At 44.7% G+C, this 18089-nt stretch overlaps 1 long non-coding RNA gene across 1 annotated transcript; it reads left to right on the forward strand.

Annotated features, from left to right (window-relative positions):
* Positions 1-679: 679 nt before the first annotated feature.
* On the forward strand, positions 680-12168 carry LOC146079713 (uncharacterized). The gene is made up of 3 exons (XR_014474712.1): positions 680-808; positions 6905-7101; positions 11017-12168. It is a non-coding gene; the product is annotated as an uncharacterized LOC146079713 (long non-coding RNA).
* The last annotated feature ends 5921 nt before the right edge of the window (positions 12169-18089 follow it).

Below are 18089 nucleotides of genomic sequence, written 5' to 3' on the forward strand. Positions count from 1 at the left end.
CATGCGGAAATGTAGGCACACTTAGGCTGCCAGTACCAAAAGAGGCAGTGCTAGAGAGTATAGAACTGCTGTTTTGGGAGCAAAAGTCCTTTTGTTTCCTCAACTGCTAGGACAGCATTCAAAAATAAATGAGCACTTGGTAAGATTGGGTCACGAGGAGTGCAAAATTAGTTGTGAGCTTCGTACAAATATCCGCAAGTACAGGGTGAGACTGAGCCACGAGTGGGGCGAATTGCATTGTTGGTGCTTCAACATGGCTGCTATAGCAACTAGCCTCCTTCGCGGTTACTCTGATTGACCCCATTGTATACTGTTGAGTATTCTATTTGTTTTGTTTTTGTAAAGTGCCATTGAGAATGGCTTGTTTTTTGGGGTTGTTTAAATCCATGATTCCTATGAGGCTGTGCTACTGCTATGTTTACAAATAAATACAATTGACATTTCAAAAGATTTTCGTGACTTTTTGATGTTTGCCTTACCTGTTTGACGTAAGCGAGAATGTTGATCATAATTTTGGGGGCATATTGGTAAATGCAGCTAAATTATTTATTGTGGCTGCCTATTTCCTAGAAAATAAGGACTATTTATTAGTACAGAACATCTCTTTAAAACATTGCCAGTTTACCGCAGTAATATAAATAGTAATATTAAATGGAGAGTCAGCAGTTATTCCTCAAGGCTAAAATGATTCTCTTAAACAGAAAACAAGCTGAAGAATGTGCTGCTAAACTGGACCTATTATTAATCTACAAGAAGGCCACTTGGAAGTGGAAGTTTGCCAGCTCCAGTCCGTGCTGAATTCATGAAGGTATAATTTATATAGCAATTATTTGTATAAGAGCAGTATGCCTGTGTCCTTGTATTGTACAGTAGTAACATAATAAGCAGACTAGATAGAGACATTTTATATTGTATGCAAACAATGCATTTGTTTATGTTGTTTATATTCAGCACAAGAGAATGAAACCATAGAATTGAATGAGTGATTCTTGAAGGACAGTTCATTCTTGAAGGTGCCGAGGCACCTAAGAGGCATGGCCGGCACACAGGTGGGCAGTCCAGGGGACTCTACCCCCACTCTACACTGCTGAGAAAACAGGCACTGTAGAGTGGGGGGCAGGGCTATGATGATGCGATTCGGCACTTATTGAGTCATTGTGTTCCCTCGGCATGCCCACTTGTGCTCTCTTGTGGGTGGTGCAGGGGCCTGAAGGGGAATGCGGGAGACTTTCTCATCTTTCCAGAGGGCCGGGGGTGCCTCCTGAATTGTGGGAAGGTGGTGGTTGATCTCACACCATATGGTGGCTGACTACACCCATTAACTATGGGCCCCCACCATAAATTGCATGATTCCGGTGGATCCTTCTTGCTCCAGGTGGTACTGTTTCTATACAGGAAAATAGACAGTAGATACAAGTGTACAATAATGCAGGCATGCTTACAATAGACAGAATAATTGAAGAACTGATTTGGGCATTCTTCCAAAACATCTTCCTGCTCTGAAGGCATTGGGCCACGCCCACTATAATGTGGTAACCACACCCCTGGCATGATTCCCAGATGTTGAAATGTATGTTGGCACCTGTCAACATGAACCCCCAATTAGTGTAGCGCGCATGCGTCCCATGCTTCGTGCATGGTGAATCACTATGCTCGGCACACTGTACCATTCACACGTGGATGTTTAAGTATGCTTGTGTCAATCTTTTGGCAGTGTTGACCTATTGCATGTCAACACGGTGCTAGACACAATTTGAACTAAAAAGATCAAATCGCACGTGATAATCGCACCATATATGATCACCATTAGATCTTGAAATTATGTTTTTATTTTGAATACACATGAATACATGTGTATTCCTATAACATACCACAATCCTGCAGATGATCACACATCTTATCGACTGCATAATTGCCTACTTTTAATAACTAGTTTCAGGGAGATTATAGTTGGAAATAGAATTTTGCACAACTCCAAAATTCAGGGGGCGTGTCATACTCCACCCAAAGTGTGTGTCTAGTTCCATAAATGGGGAGATGGTAAAAAGTGATTGTGAACGTGGCACCTAGAACCGTGAGTGTGCACTGCTATATCTGAGAGGAATCTTTTAAAATGACTGATATCCAAATGTAGATGAGCCCCAGAGCAGTTAGTAAGAGCTACTATACTTGGTAAAGTGCTGGGATATGGTGCTGATGATTCAATGTAAATGCATCTATCTCTCATTCCTTTAAAATGTAACAGTGTAATGTGGGCTAGGTGAAATGAGGGAGATTGCTAGACTAATGAGGGAGAGAGGGAGATTGCTGCTATTTCAGGGAGTCTCCTGCAGAATGCAGGAGGGTAGGCAACTACAGTACGATCGACTGTATACAGAAACACAGTAGCGAATGGCATAAGATCCTGGGTCTGTGCATGTGAACAGCAGACAACTAAGCCCTACGCACTTGAGCTCCTTATTAAATAACACATCTATGTGAAATAGCTGTTAAGATACTGCATGTTCATTATGTTATAATGCATATGGTATAGAAAGAGTTGAATTCATCACTGAGCAAATCAGCAGCTGTCACTGGGCTGAGCTGCATGGCAGGGAATTGTACAGTGTTTAAAGCAATGTCAAAACGACTTCACACATTAATGTTTCAGTCTTATGCAACCACGTCAAGGCGTTTGTAATACCAGGAATTCCAGTGAAATAAGCTCATTCCATTCTCTGCCTTATTATTCCTGTGTGATGCTTGACTTACGGTCAGGACATACCGGAGCAGCCACACTTGTCATCTATGGCAGTGGTTCCCAAACTGTGTGCCGTGGCTCCCTGGGGTGCCTCGGGACACTTGCAGGGGTGCCTCGGGTTGGTAGTCCAGGACCAATTTAAATTATTTATGATCAATTATTTCTGGACAAAACCAGTGCTGGTGGCTGCCAATCATAAAATGTGTACAATCAGAACCAAATCCTGCCCTTTACCACATAACTGAACCTAAGAACCACATATAAACACAATCTACTTCATTTGATATATATTTTTTGGGGCCACGGGGTGCCTTGGAAAAATTCTGATACTCTAGGGTGCCGTGATTAGAAAAAGATTGGGAACCCCTGATCTATGGGAAGAGATCTGGTGTCAGGCGGAGAGAGATTTCCAGGCATCTGAATGATTTTTACAATTGCGAAGGCTGGTCGGTGTTTTATAGTGACAAGGGAAAAGCTTTCAGCAGCAGCCAACTACACTCATAGCATACTGTACAGTGAATGAAGATGGGTAACATTACAGTCACATTAATGTATTGTACTTGTGATCATTTAAAATTCATGTAATCTAAGTGAGAGTTTAATGCAGGATTTTAATTGCAGCAGGACATAATAGCATTAGCTGTTATTGCCTGGACACCTCCCTAGAAAGCGTGCAGGTTGAAATTAGGTCATTTGCTTAAAGTAGGGGTGGCCATTGGGGGCTATCCATCAATTGTCATCATAGATGGTACCATTGATGGTCATCATAGATGGTACCATTGATTGATAACTTCAATGGTGGAAAAACCATCTGTAAAGGAACCATTGAGTGTTTTACCGGCCGATGGTCAACACTACGTTAGTGTTAAATGAGCTGTCGACTGATCTGAACCTGAGGATGGGGCTTTGTAGCACTGTGCCATTGATAGCAGGAAACCATCAGTTCTCACCATTAGTCATAGACCAGCCATGATTTCAAATCACCTTTGGTTGATGGAAATCCCTTATTGAACGAAAATGTTAAAAGCCCCCAAAGCAAAGAAAAATTGTATAAAATCTCTCAAGACAAATAATATATGTAAGAACAGAAACTGACAGACTGTGGAAGGAAATAAAAAGTCTAGTGCACACGCAAGTCACCTGCATAAAAGGTTCTACAACCCGCATCAACCAACTATGTTCCTCTAGTTTAGTTTCAAATTAAGAGCAATCTAGTTACTGATTAACTACTCTTTTACTCTTTTATATCTGTCATATCTCATTTATACCCAATTGTCTGGTACATGTACATGTATGTCACAAATTGCCTGTAACATCTCTTATATATTTGCCCAGATCTGTCACTCTGTGAGTGTGTGTATAACATTGGGCGGAGTCATAGAGTGACAGATGGAGCTATTAGCCTATCACCAGCTGTGTCTGCCTACTCCTTCCCTGTAAGTGGCTGTGGTGAGCAAGACAAGGAGGTCCCCTGGCAGTATCCCCAGCCCCTACCTTGATTCCCCGGCTGAGCTCACCTTGCAGTATCCCCAGCTCCCCCCTTGATCCCCCAGCTGTGGTCCCCTGGCAGTATCCCCAGCTTCCCCCCTTGATCCCCCGGCAGCACCCCCCCCCCCCCAAAAAAAAAATAGCTCTGTCTATCTGCTAGACAGCCCCTACCCCTGCAAACATCAGCTGCAAATTCTCCCCTCCCCCTGATCTGACTGCAAGTGTCCCAAGCACTCCTCCATTCTCCACGGCAGGCAGGTCCCCAGCCCGTATTATCCCCAGCGCAACTCCTCCATTCCAGCGGCAGGGCCCCCCGCCCTCCCCTCCATGCAGGCACAGAGAAAGCCATTTGCAACGTGACCTGTGGGTCTCATACAAAAGAGCTAATGGAGAGACTCTCAGTCTTTAGTCTTCTTGCAGGGACGCCTTCCACCTCAGTAAACAGTTGTCGAAGCAACCCGGTGAGCTACAATGGAGCCCCCTTTATGAAAAGTGACTTCATAATGTAAGTTCTTACAATAATAGCCCTCAGACCCCATCACGGGCCCTGGTGTGTGTCCCCTTTGCCCTCACCTATGGGCGGTCCTGCACCCACTGACCCAAAAGTGTCCGTGTATACCCCATGGATGCATGGCCATGCCTATGTTTGCAGGGGTACACCTAGCATTTCCATGATCGCGCCCATACATCCCCCACCCACAGTACCCACGCATCCATCCCATCCTCACCATCACGGCACCTCCACAACTACCCGTCACAACCAGTGCACCCCGCACTTCACCAACCCACTCCACCTACATGAAAAGTCTCCGCCCATGTAACTTCAACACCTGCAGTATACCCACACCTGCCACTACCCCACCCACACCACCCCCAAACACCATTCCACACCCATGTCACCCTTGCACCCCACCCACGCCACCACCACACCCACCTGCAACACCACCGTACCTGCCCCTCCACCACCTGCAGCACCCACTTGCAAAACACCACAACTGCACCTCAACCACCCGCAGTACACCTACACCCACCCCTCCCTCACAGCACACCAGCCTCTCCCCCATCCACAGCATGCACAAACTCCATCCCTCACCCATGCCAACCCCGCGCCTGCCCCTCCAACACCGGTGGCACACCCACCGCTGTCCATCCCCAACCCAACTAAACCACCCCTGCACCCACATGCGGCCCTGCACCTAACCAAACCACACCATCCAAACGGGCCAACCCGCACCTGCATATCCACCCTCCACAGTATCCCCGAAACTCCCACTCCCCCACCCACACCACCCCCAAGCACCTACCCCCACACATAGCACCATTGCACCCGACCCTGACCCACACAATAAATGCGTTCACAGTTTAAGGGGGCACAGCCCCTTACGACAGTGTGAAGAGCGCCTGTAGGGCACGATGAATCACCTAGTGTTATTTAACCACACAAATAGTGATATAATGCCACCTGCGCTCATACAGAAACTGCAGCTAGTAGAAAACATATATGGGATACCAAACCCAACACAATTACCCGTGTTCGACTACAGTGTCATTTTTTTTTATTGGAATATTTTTTAAAGTTATATTTAATAAAACTAGGCATAGCGTACTGTAAATAAAAGAACCTGTTTTCAAAAATGCCTTTTTTGTGCGAATCCGACTGTATTAGGCATTTTGCATATGGTGTTTGTACTGCTAATGCTCCTTCCTTGAGCCAGATGAACTAAATCAGCATCATGCATTGCATTACAGTATCTTCCATGGAGGGGGGTGGGGAGGCAGGGAATGACTTGAGCTGAATACATTACTGCACCACCAACAGCGCTAATCCACAATGAGAGTCTCAGACGCTCCCATGACTCATGTTTCATGCTATTGCGACTCAGACTTACTGTACAGTATGTATTTTTTTTAATGAAGTATATATATATATATATATATATATATATATATATATATATATATAAAAGTTATATTTAATAAAACTAGACAAACATGTTAACAAGTTGCATCTCAAAGACTTCAGGCCATTAGGTGTAAGTACTGTAATGTGAGGATACAGTACAGTAGCAGAATAAAGTGTTAATAAAGTGGTGACTACAAGTGTATAGTAATGCAGAGTGTACCCTTTAATTCCTGGGTTCACTCGAAGGTTACTCGGGTGTTATACCTGGGGTCCGCCATGTGTACCGTATAATACAGTACCTGGGTCCCACATAACACCTGGGGGCCTGCCAAGTGTACTGTATAATACTTGGGGTCCCACATAACACCTGGGGGCCTGCCATGTGTACTGTATAATACTTGGGGTCCCGCATAACACCTGGGGGCCCGCCATATGTACCGTATAATACTTGGGGTCCCGCATAACACCTGGCGGCCCACAATGTGTACCATATAATACAGTACCTGGGGTCACGCATAACACCTGGGGGCCCACCATGTGTACTGTATAATACTTGGGGTCCCGCATAACACCTGGTGGCCCACCATTGGTACCGTATAATACTTGGGGTCCCGCATAACACATGGGGGCCCGCCATGTGTACCATTCCACAGTTTCTACTTTCTATAGACATTTGTGTTCGACCACATTTCTTTCAATGGCCATATGGACACATACTGTATTTGCGCAGTCACTTTGGTCATTTTCACTATTATTTATTTATTTATTTACAGTTTCTTATAGAGTGCAGCATATTCCTTTGCACTTTACAATTGGAGACAACAATGACTAAACAAACTGGGTATATACAAACCGACATGGAGGTAGGAGGGCCCTGCTCACAAGCTTACAATCTATAGGATTCCACCATGTGACAGATACTCCCAGACCAAAGTCCTATCCAGAAATCAGATGGCATTTCATCAGTCAGGTTAGTAAATTTAACTGAATTCACCAGGTTTTATAGGAGGTAACTGTCCACCCATAGGGCCTTATTCAGATCTGAGCTCAGTACAAATTTGTTTGAAATATGGGCAAAACCATGTGCACTGCAGGTGGGGCAGATGTAATCTGTGCAAAGAGAGTTACATTTGGTTGGGGTGTGCTGAAACTGAAATCTAAATTGCAGTGTAAAAATAATGCCGCCAGCATTTACCCTGCACAGAAACAAAATAACTCACACAAATCTAACTCTCTCTATACATGTTGCATCTGCTCCACCTGCAGTGCACATGGTTTTGCCCATTTTCTGAACAAATGTGTACTGAGCTCAGATCTGAAAATGTCACCTTGCAATTAATAAATAATTGTCCAATTGTACTACAAAATTTTGTGTTCATTCACTTCATTCTCTTCTGGAGAAAAAAGTCTAGGGCTGCGGAGCTGTATGCAGCCAAATAGTGTTCTGTCCGCTGGAACTCGGCAGCTCCTGTAACTCATAGCTGTTTAGCAGTCCCCCAGCTACAACCTTCGGTATGTTTTATAAGACACTTGGAGGTGCAGTTCAGCATCCACTGGCAAAACACATGTCTGTCTAAATCTGTCAAATTCTCTATGAATAATAAATGCGCAAAAGAAGATATTGCTGCACTAGAATATATTGCAGAAAGCAGAGGAAGAAGGATGGACGGGTCTATTTATTATTTATCATGTTCTTCACCCAATAAATAATGACTGAACTCGTGGTTCTGAGCTGTGATTTATTGGAGCTGTTGCTCCAACACATTGCTTGCCAGGACAGCACACGGGGATGTCAGATGGGGATTTCCCTTTTCCCTTATTGTATTGCGTTTCGCCACTCAGTCCATGCAGCAGAGAAGGGCTTCCTAGATGCTCCGCCTCCAGTTACCGCCCCCTCCGCAACAATACTATGCTCTAACATATGCGATTAGTATAGCAACGGGCAGCTCTTGCGATAAGAGCGTCCCATTGTGATGCAGCCGGCGGTGGGTGAGCAGGTCCCCAGCCTCATCTTCCTTGCACCCGAAAGAGGATGTACAGTTCAGGGAGGAGGTGGAGGTCACTGGTCTAGGCAGCACAGCACTGTGCTGCCCAGACACATGTGAGGGGGGTGTTGGCGGGGGTCCATGGGGGGTCAGCGGGGGTCGGTGCGGGGTGGTAGGGTGGCGCTGGGTCGTGTTAAGAATCGCATAGGCTTCTATGGGGTACCACCAGATTTTGCTGGCAATACCCCCACACTGAAAACCCAGCATGCAGCTTTTCCTGCATATCAAAATGTGGCAAAAACCCAGATAAAGGGGTTTTTACCACATTTTTGCATCAGAGCATCCCGCCCTCTGTGACAAGCTGGTATGCTCCACTGTTGGGTCACACATCCCCACAGTCCAGCTGCTGGAGAAGGATCTGAAGATTCCTAGATTCCTCTCAGTGATGAAGTAGCTAATGCTCACTGAATAATGTGTTAACTATGGGGCTTGGCAAATTGGGCCAGGACTCTTCCCAAATTGTGATATCTCCTATGTTAAGAAGCTTACACACGGGGAGATCTGCTGAGCGTTCTGGGCTAGGCTAGATTGCGCTGAACTCTCAGCAAGATCGCTGATGTGTCACCACTGTGTACTGAGCGATCTGTCAGGGTCAATGTTCTCCGGTGAGAGCACTGGCCCTGCTCAGCAATTCAGTAGATTTATCCAGCATGCTTGATATTAATCATCGGGCAATAGCACCAAATGGGCCTGCGCATTGCTATTGCTATCACTGAACGATGTAGAGGCATTTTCTAAGAGATCTAGTTAGATCGCTTAAAAAAGTCCCTGAAATCGCCCAGTGTGTAGGTCCCATAAGGTTTTAATTGAACAGTCCCAATACTTAAAACATATGAAAGCACCATTTCCCCATGATGTTCAGCTCCTTCTATAGAACCCATAACCTTCGTCTATATTGTAACATTGCTGTATTTATTACTGTGTTGAACAGATGATAACAAGAATTATATAATCTATAGTAGTAACATTAGAGATCAGCAAACGTTAGCTGATAGATGTCCATTTTATAAAGCGTACAGTAGCGTTTGTTACTAGAAGCTCCTGGAGTTATTTATTAACCCTGGACAGCTCTTGTCTTCCAGCAAAGTGAGATCAAAGTCCTCCCAAGTAGCATAGAACGCAGGAGAACTATGCCTGACCCACACTTTTATTTTGGTTTGATTTTATTTTATGCAAGCTATAATGCCCCATGTACACCAGGGTCAGACTGGCTTACAAATGTACAGAGGAAATCCCTTGTGCCCATCTGCCTGAGGGCTCCACCCCTTACTCTTAGGGTTAGTAACATGGTGGATCAGAATAAACTTGGGTGTTTGGTTTGTTTCTATGGAACCTATACTTAGATTTGCCCTACTGCCAATCAAAAAAGGGGTGACCCTGACACGCCTCTTTCTTTATAAAAGGGCCCAGTTCTTTGCATGTGCTCTCTAACGTGCCTGGGCTCATCCCCTCTAAAGGATGTCGACACCTCTAAAGATTGGGCCTTTACCACTGAATTCTCTGGTGGCCCGTTGTTCTCCAGTCCAACATTGAGTGATGCTTATAAATACAGATATAGAATGTTAAATGAAGTTTGCTTTTTAAAAAGCATTCAATTTGTTTTTAATGTAATCTGTGTTTTTTAAAAAGTTACAGCAAAATGAGTACATGCCGTTGTTTTGTAGAATAATAAGTAGTATGCTAAAGTTGCTTGTACATTAGACAATATATTAAACGATATGCACGATAACAGTATCATTATCAATATTTTGGAGCATATAGTATGTGTACACAATATTTTGTTAACAGTGCACGCTTAGTGATGTCCTCCATGACCTCCACCCCCAAACCCCCCCCCCCCATACGTCATTGTGCCTCGCTTCAGCAAGTGTGTTTACACTTGCAGCTGCAAGCACCCCCACTGAGTCCTGTCACATACTACATTGCTTGGTACAGATATTGGCCCTTATTCAGATCTGATCGCAGTACAAATTTGTTCTCAAAATGGGCAAAACCATGTGCACTGCAGGTGGGGAAGATGTAACATGTATAAAGAGAGTTAGATTTGTGTGGGTTATTTTGTTTCTGGCAGGGTAAATACTGGCTGCAATATTTTTCCACTGCAATTTAGATTTCAGTTACAACACATCCCACCCAAATTTAACTCTCTATGCACATGTTACATCTGCCCCACCTGCAGTGCACCTAGTTTTGCCCATTTTGAGAACAAATATGTACTGCGATCAGATCTGAATAAGGGCCATTGTGTAATGTGTACCCAGCTGTAGTCTAATGTAACATCTGGAGCAATGCCTGGTGGTCAAAACCAAACCAGGCTGTATGCTGTTTCACAAGGCAATTATCGAAAGAGGGTCAGAAAGAACGGAAGTAAAAGGGGGAGGTGGGAAGAAGGAAAACAGGGTAACCTTATAAATCAATATAAGACTATGCTGGAGTAACTCTTGGTCAGAGAAATTTAATAAGATGGGAGTTGAATTTCACATGGGATGTTGCTATTAGACGCTTGTGCGGCCACATTCGCCAGCACGCCAGCCACCAGATATAAGCGTCTGGTGCGCTGGTGGCAACAACAACCGCGGCACTATCTGTATGTACTGTATGGTTGCCAACTGCCATATTTACCTTTTAATCTGGGAACCTATGATTTACACAGGTTCTGTGGCTGTTGAAAAACATGTGAAATGAAGGCTTGTATCTATCTATCTATCTATCATTTCACTGATAACCTTATTCAGTTTGTTACAGCATGGCTGTAGTAGCTTGCATTTGGCTGCATAGTTTCCTCCTTGCTCACTGCTAGCTAATAATACACAGCATTTCTTTGTTTTTCGAGAACCCAGGAGAAAACAAATGATGCATGAAGTGAAGTCTCTGAGATCAACATCTGGATGTGCATTGCTGGTGAGAAGCCAGCATTTGGCCCAGCTGGCTGGCACTCTCTACGGTTCTGTAGATTTTCTACTAGCATAGAGGAACGTGGAACATCTGCGAGTAGCGCAGGAGCCCTGAATAAACACTTGTTATGTTTGTTCTCCCTGAGGCTGATCAACAAATATTCTCAAATTTTATGGCAAACTTAATTGTCCATTAAGATTTAAAAAGCACATGGCGTGGGGAGAACAGAAATCGTTTCACTAATCAAGTGTACACGATCAATGGAATAGTCTAAGCAATTGGGTGCTAATGAATAATTGGCGCTTTGCTGAACTGTTAAATGAACTTGTAAACCCATGGGGTGTGGTATGTTTCACCGACAGTCGGGATCCCGACACTCATTATCATGACGTCGGGATCCCGACTGGCCGGTGTCAGACAGCGTGGCCAGCACAACAAAGCCCCTTGCGGGCTCTCTGCGCTCGCCACGCTGCGCTCGCCACGCTGCGGGCACCGTGAGTTGCCGCTGACATCTGCAACCCTTTACAACGGTCTCATGCTACGGTACTGCCAGCACAGAAACTGGTGGGTCATTTGCACAGACCCAGCCGCACGGTCACCCTGCCCTGCGAGCATTCCAAGAGCTCTCACCGCCAGAACGGACGTGCTGGGATCCATCTCATCCAGCATACACCTGGTCTGCTGAAAGGTGATAGAACGTGGAGGCAGACAGACGCTGCACAGCGGCAGCAGACTCCAAGCGTAACAAGCGGCTGACCCGCTAGTTAAACATCGCCAGCAACAGACTGATACCATCTCAAGTCAGTGAGTACTGCATCTGTGCCTGCTCTCAAACCCCCCCCCCCTGTTTGCCCTAGACTCTATTCACCACACAGAGTATTACACTTTCAACCAGACTCACTGTGAGCTATAATTTAACCCTTTTTTTGCCAACTGCTGGGACATGTTTGGTCACACCTGGGAGTGACAGCAAGCCACCACAACATCGGTGCACATTATCTTACAACCCTCGTGACCACAGTGGTAACTAAGGCCTTTATACACAAGTGCTTAGTGTTGTGATAATCAAGTGTACTTACATTAATGTCATTTTTAAAATTATTTGCATGCATGCAATTTATTGTTTTATTGTGAATTGTTATTAATGTGTTATTAAATTGTTATTTTGTGTGTGCAAACGGCGCCTAGTGGTTCTTTTCCCTGATTACCCCCTTTGTGGCTTATGGTGAAAGATGGTCTTTGATTAAATCAGTGTTGCCATCAAGTTACCAAAGGATAATCAGGAGCTTGTGTTGTCCGAGTATCCCAAGGACCTACACAGATGGACAAGAGGAAAACATGGCTGAAAAGGGAAGTTGCTGATATGTGTGTACTATTTTGTGATCCACATTATTGTCATTAAATTGCAGGCAGTTTAAGAATGTTAACAAGGGAAGAGAAGAAAGACTGTTATGTACGTGATGCACTGTTAGGACAAGAAAAATTAATAAAATGTAACCTTTAATTGTTTATTTTAAGATTTGCGACATATAAAAACAATTGCCAAGGAGGCAAAGAGGAAGAAACAAAGTGTTTTTAAAAAAGGGGATATAGATCCTCTCAAATTGAACCCCAATGTCCTGTTCCCAGTGTAATTGCTAGATTAGGTGCGTGTTGCTGTATATCTTACAGTGTGTACCCACTCATGAAATGAACAAATCTGTTACAATTTTCACTTAATTAAGTTACTTCTGTTTAATATTAGTTTATAACACAGATTGCTCCCAAGGACTGTGCAGATAAATTAGGACAGCAAAGTAAATATGTCTGTTTGGTCCTTTTAAACATAAAAAAAGGGGTTGCCGCCTAGTATCTGCACAGATATTGCGCAGTGTGTAGCACAGTCTTAAATAATAACAGACTACGGGGCCGGCTGGTAGTATACGTGCCGTATTTCACATCTAAAGTGTACCCGTTAGATCTGATATTGGGAACACAAATCGGCTGTTAGTGTTCTCCGACGTTTGTTTGGTTCCTCTCCGCAGGGAAAGTGGCTTGTATGTATGCCGCTGTTCCCGGCTGTGCTGGTAGTGCATCGGTGTCTGTGGGGAGATCACAGTCAGTGGTGAGGCTGTGATTCTCCAACTCGCAGACCCGCGTCGCGCTCCGTCACTTGACACTGCGCCTAACAGAGGGATACACCGGCCGGGTGCTGTATCTGCACTGGCGTGCTGTAATCACATCTGAGTCTTGGGAGACCGTAGTCAGGTTCTGACCCCACAGCTCCTATCAGATGCATCCTCTGTGAGTGGATACTGTAACGCCCTATACATCAATCAAAATACATTTCATGGGGGAAGGGGACATGGGGATATTTCACACACTAAGTGTGTCTGGTCAACGCGCGTGTCGCCACCAGCTTCATCAGGACCAAGGCACGTATACTACCAGCCGGTCCCGTAGTCTGTTATTATTTAAGACTGTGCTACACACTGCGCAATATCTGTGCAGATACTAGGCGGCAACCCCTTTTTTTGATGTTTAAAAGGACCAAACAGACATATTTACTTTGCTGTCCTAATTTATCTGCACAGTCCTTGGGAGCAATCTGTGTTATAAACTAATATTAAACAAAAGTAACTTAATTAAGTGAAAATTGTAACAGATTTGTTCATTTCATGAGTGGGTACACACTGTAAGATATACAGCAACACGCACCTAATCTAGCAATTACACTGGGAACAGGACATTGGGGTTCAATTTGAGAGGATCTATATCCCCTTTTTTAAAAACACTTTGTTTCTTCCTCTTTGCCTCCTTGGCAATTGTTTTTGGTACTTGTTTCCTAGAACGGCCACAATCGTGAGTGATCGTGGCTCTTAATTAAGGGACACGATCCTCACGATGTGGCCGATTTTTTACAATTTTTTCACTTTGATTGACAGAAATCGGGTCAATCGGTCGGTCGCGACCAATTAAAATCGGCCGCGATGCGACCGACCGATTGACCCGATTTTTCCATAGACTTCAATGTTAAAAAATCTTTTAACATTGAAATCGGTTGGTCTTGTGCCATTATAATGGCACAAGATGAGATGGACTTGATTAAGTCCATCTCACATAGGGAAAAATGATAAAAAAGGTGAAATGGGCCAATATGACCCATTTCACATTTTTTATGTGCCCGCCATGACCCCACGATAGACGTGAACCCGAAGCGTGGCGAGCGCAGCGAGCCCGCGAGGGGCGGCGGTGCGCGTCCTCCGACCTTTTCATTCCCCTACTATCCACTAGGGCGTGGAGTGAGAATATAATAGTGTGGCGAGCGCAGCGAGCCACCGAGCCCGAAGCGTGGCGAGCGCAGCGAGCCCCGCGAGGGGACGCGTATACCTGTGAAGTGAGACGCGTCCCCTCGCGGGGCTCGCTGCGCTCGCCACGCTTCGGGCTCGGTGGCTCGCTGCGCTCGCCACACTATTATATTCTCACTCCACGCCCTAGTGGATAGTAGGGGAATGAAAAGGTCGGAGGACGCGCACCGCCGCCCCTCGCGGGCTCGCTGCGCTCGCCACGCTTCGGGTTCACGTCTATCGTGGGGTCTAGCACACTTATTAACATTTGGGGGGGCAATTTAAACAAATCTGGTGTAAAAAAAAAAAAAATCGGGTGAAAAATCGGCAGATCGGATCGGTCGCATCGTATGCGACCAAATCGCATGCGATGCGACCGATCCGATTTTTTATCTTACGACCACAACGATCTAAATCGTTGTGGCCGTTCTAGGAAACAAGTACCTTGTTTTTATATGTCGCAAATCTTAAAATAAACAATTAAAGGTTACATTTTATTAATTTTTCTTGTCCTAACAGTACGTCACGTACATAACAGTCTTTCTTCTCTTCCCTTGTTATTGCTCAAATTACTGTTGAAGTGACAGCACACCTCACATAATAAAGTCTATGAATATTGATTGAAACAAGGGGTTACCTTATAAACACTGCCAGTGCGATTGTTCACCCCCCCTCTTTTTGTTCCAGTTTAAGAATGTCTTTTAGATGCACCTGCTGGATAGACTTCACCTGTATTTATTGTATTGCAGTTTGACTACAGCCAGTCACAGTGATGAGTCCCTGGTTCAATAGTAAGATCACGCCCACCCTTAAAAAAAATCTTTGTGAAAATATTTCAGGAAATCAGAATTGTGTTGTCCTGTATGGTGCAGTTCATATACCGTACAGCGCAAGTCTTCCTCAGCATCAGAAAGAGAACAATTTAATCAATTGTGCGGGAGCCAGGAGAGATCATTAAATGCTAATGTGACCTAATCAACTCTAGTGTTCCACTTACCACCTACATGTCACACCCAGCCCTCTTCCTCAGGAAGGAAAGCTGGATACACATCAGATTACATTACACTTCATGAATAAAGAGCATCAATACTGTATTGTTCACTCCACTCTTGCTATACCAAATTCATATTTCAGCCATTCCAGGTTCCCTCTGCAGCATTTCTGTATTTTTTTCCCTTACACAGTGAAAAGCTGAAAGTAATGGGAAAGATGTCAGTGGAAATTCTCACTGCGTCAGAATAGTGAATATCACTGACAACTCAAATAACTAAACATAATGAAGAATTGCTGGTTACTTTCAACAGTGTACACATTTTAACTCGTCAGAACTGTGGCAGATCTTATGGGTGGTGATCCCAGGTGGAAAAATATAATTTGGGAACCCTTCTCCACCCCAAACCAAGTTCACAAAAAGCAACATGGCAGTGGGTGAAAGGGAGAGGCAGAGGCTGACAGGGAGAGTCAGGGGGAGGCAGAGTATGACAGGGAGAGTCAGGGGGAGGCAGAGTGTGACAGGGAAAAACAGTGGGTGACAGGAAGAATGTGACGGGGCAGCAGTCAGATGAAGGTTGTCCTGTGAAGGGGGCTGCAGTCTCAAATGCATTGATCAATACATGAACTAAATCTCCATATTATTATTATTGTTAGTTGATTTAGTGAGTGCTGAACACCTGTGATTTCTATTTAAACAATGTGGGCACAGACCATACGTATTGCCAAGTGCCCTCCGAAGCATCCACTGTTTAGGACGAACACAACTTTGTATGCTGTTTGAAAAAACATTAAAGACTGAATCATCACCTTAAAAATCTGCTACTTATTTAGTAATAGCTTTTTTACTACTCATTTAATATAAGTAACAAATGTATAATATAGTCAAGTGCACAGTCTGGAACCTGATCTCTGAAGGAGAAGTAAGGGCCCCCAGGCAGTTTGACCCACCGGAGATTTCCCTTTACTACTGTTGGCCAGTCCAACCCTGCTGGGAAATCCTGATCAGTTAAAGGCCCGTCCCATCACTAAAGGCATTTGTATATTAGAACAGAAATGTATTAGCTCTGTGCTGTGAACAACAGGAAATGCTCCACGCATTTCTGTGCCTGTGGGCACTTTGTCTGGGAGCTTTCCCCAACTGAACCTGGCAGCTTGTAATCAGTAAACCACCAACAACTACAGCCATCTACCGGGGGTAAAGATACAGGGAGATATACGAGGGTGGATCAATAAGTACCTGTATTAAGAATGAAGATGACATTTTTTCAAATTTTTTTTAATTTATTTTTCAACATAATCTCCTTTCGCGGCAAGGAGATGCCGTGATTCCCCGCCGTTTCTTTAAACCCTCTAAAAAATACGATTTGTCAAACTCACATAGGCCTCTGTCTCGACGATGACCTCCTTGTTTGAGCTGAATTTTTTCCCTGCGAGCCATGTTTTCAGAAAGAAGTCGCAGGGAGCCAAGTCGGGCGAGTACGGTGGATGCGGAAACAATTCATAGCGCAATTCATGCAATTTGGCCGCAACAATTCCGGATGAGGGAGCTGGTGCATTGTCCGGGTGGAAAAAAAAGGTACTTGTTTCCTAGCACGGCGCCCACGATATTCAGTCGTCTGGCATTGTATGCATTGTATCACATTGCATGCCATTTGCCCGCATGCGATGCGATGCAATATTAAATTGTATAAGCACCCTAATGGTTTTTTCAATGTAAAATGTTCCCCATATAAGATTTTAAATTGTATAAGCACCCTAATGGGTGCTTACAATGTTAAATGCACCCCCACGGCACCCCCACTATCCACACCAACCCGAAGCGTGGCGAGGGGCGGCAGTACGCGTCCTCCGACCTTTTCATAACCCCACTATCCACGTCGGTGTGGAGTTGATTTCATATAGTGTGGCAAGCGCAGCGAGCCACCGAGCCCGAAGCATGGCGAGCGTAGCGTGCCCCGTATGGGGACGCAGATTACTTCACAGGTATTCCACGTCTCCTCGCGGGGCTCGCTGCGCTAGCCACGCTTCGTGCTCGGTGGCTCGCTGCGCTCGCCACACTATCTAAAATCAACTCCACGCCGACGTGGATAGTGGGGGAATGAAAAGGTCAGAGGATGCGTACCGCGGCCCCTCGCGGGCTCGCTGCGCTTGCCACGCTTCGGGTTGGCGTTGATAGTGGGGGTGCTTTGAACATTGTAATCAACCATTACAGTGCTTATACAAATTAAAATCGTATACCATTGCATTTTATGGCATTGTATGACATATACAATGGTATACAATTTTAAAATTGTATGACATCGGATCGCATCACATACCATTGTATGACTTATGGTATACGATGCGATGTGCGCCGTGCTAGGAAACAAGTACCAAAAAAACCTATCCTATGAATCAATGTGAACTTTGGTATGGTGTTGTTTGAAAGATAGTAGTACATGATAGTAATACCAACTTCAGGATACACTATCAGGACAACAGCCGTAGGAGTCATCTTTGGGATCCAGTACTGATAATTGTATTGTACATGAACCAGATCCAGATGTAAGAGGATTGTACATTTAGAAGGTGCCTTGTTCACACATTACTTTTTATCCGTAAACGGACAACTCTTTCTACAGATGAATCCTTCCACATAACTGCTATATATTGTGAACAGAGTGTACTACTCAGAGACTACAAGCATACTGGCAATCTTT

Source organism: Crinia signifera, chromosome 5 (assembly GCF_055691185.1).
Source record: "Crinia signifera chromosome 5, ASM5569118v1, whole genome shotgun sequence".
NCBI classification, from domain to species: Eukaryota; Metazoa; Chordata; class Amphibia; order Anura; family Myobatrachidae; genus Crinia; species Crinia signifera.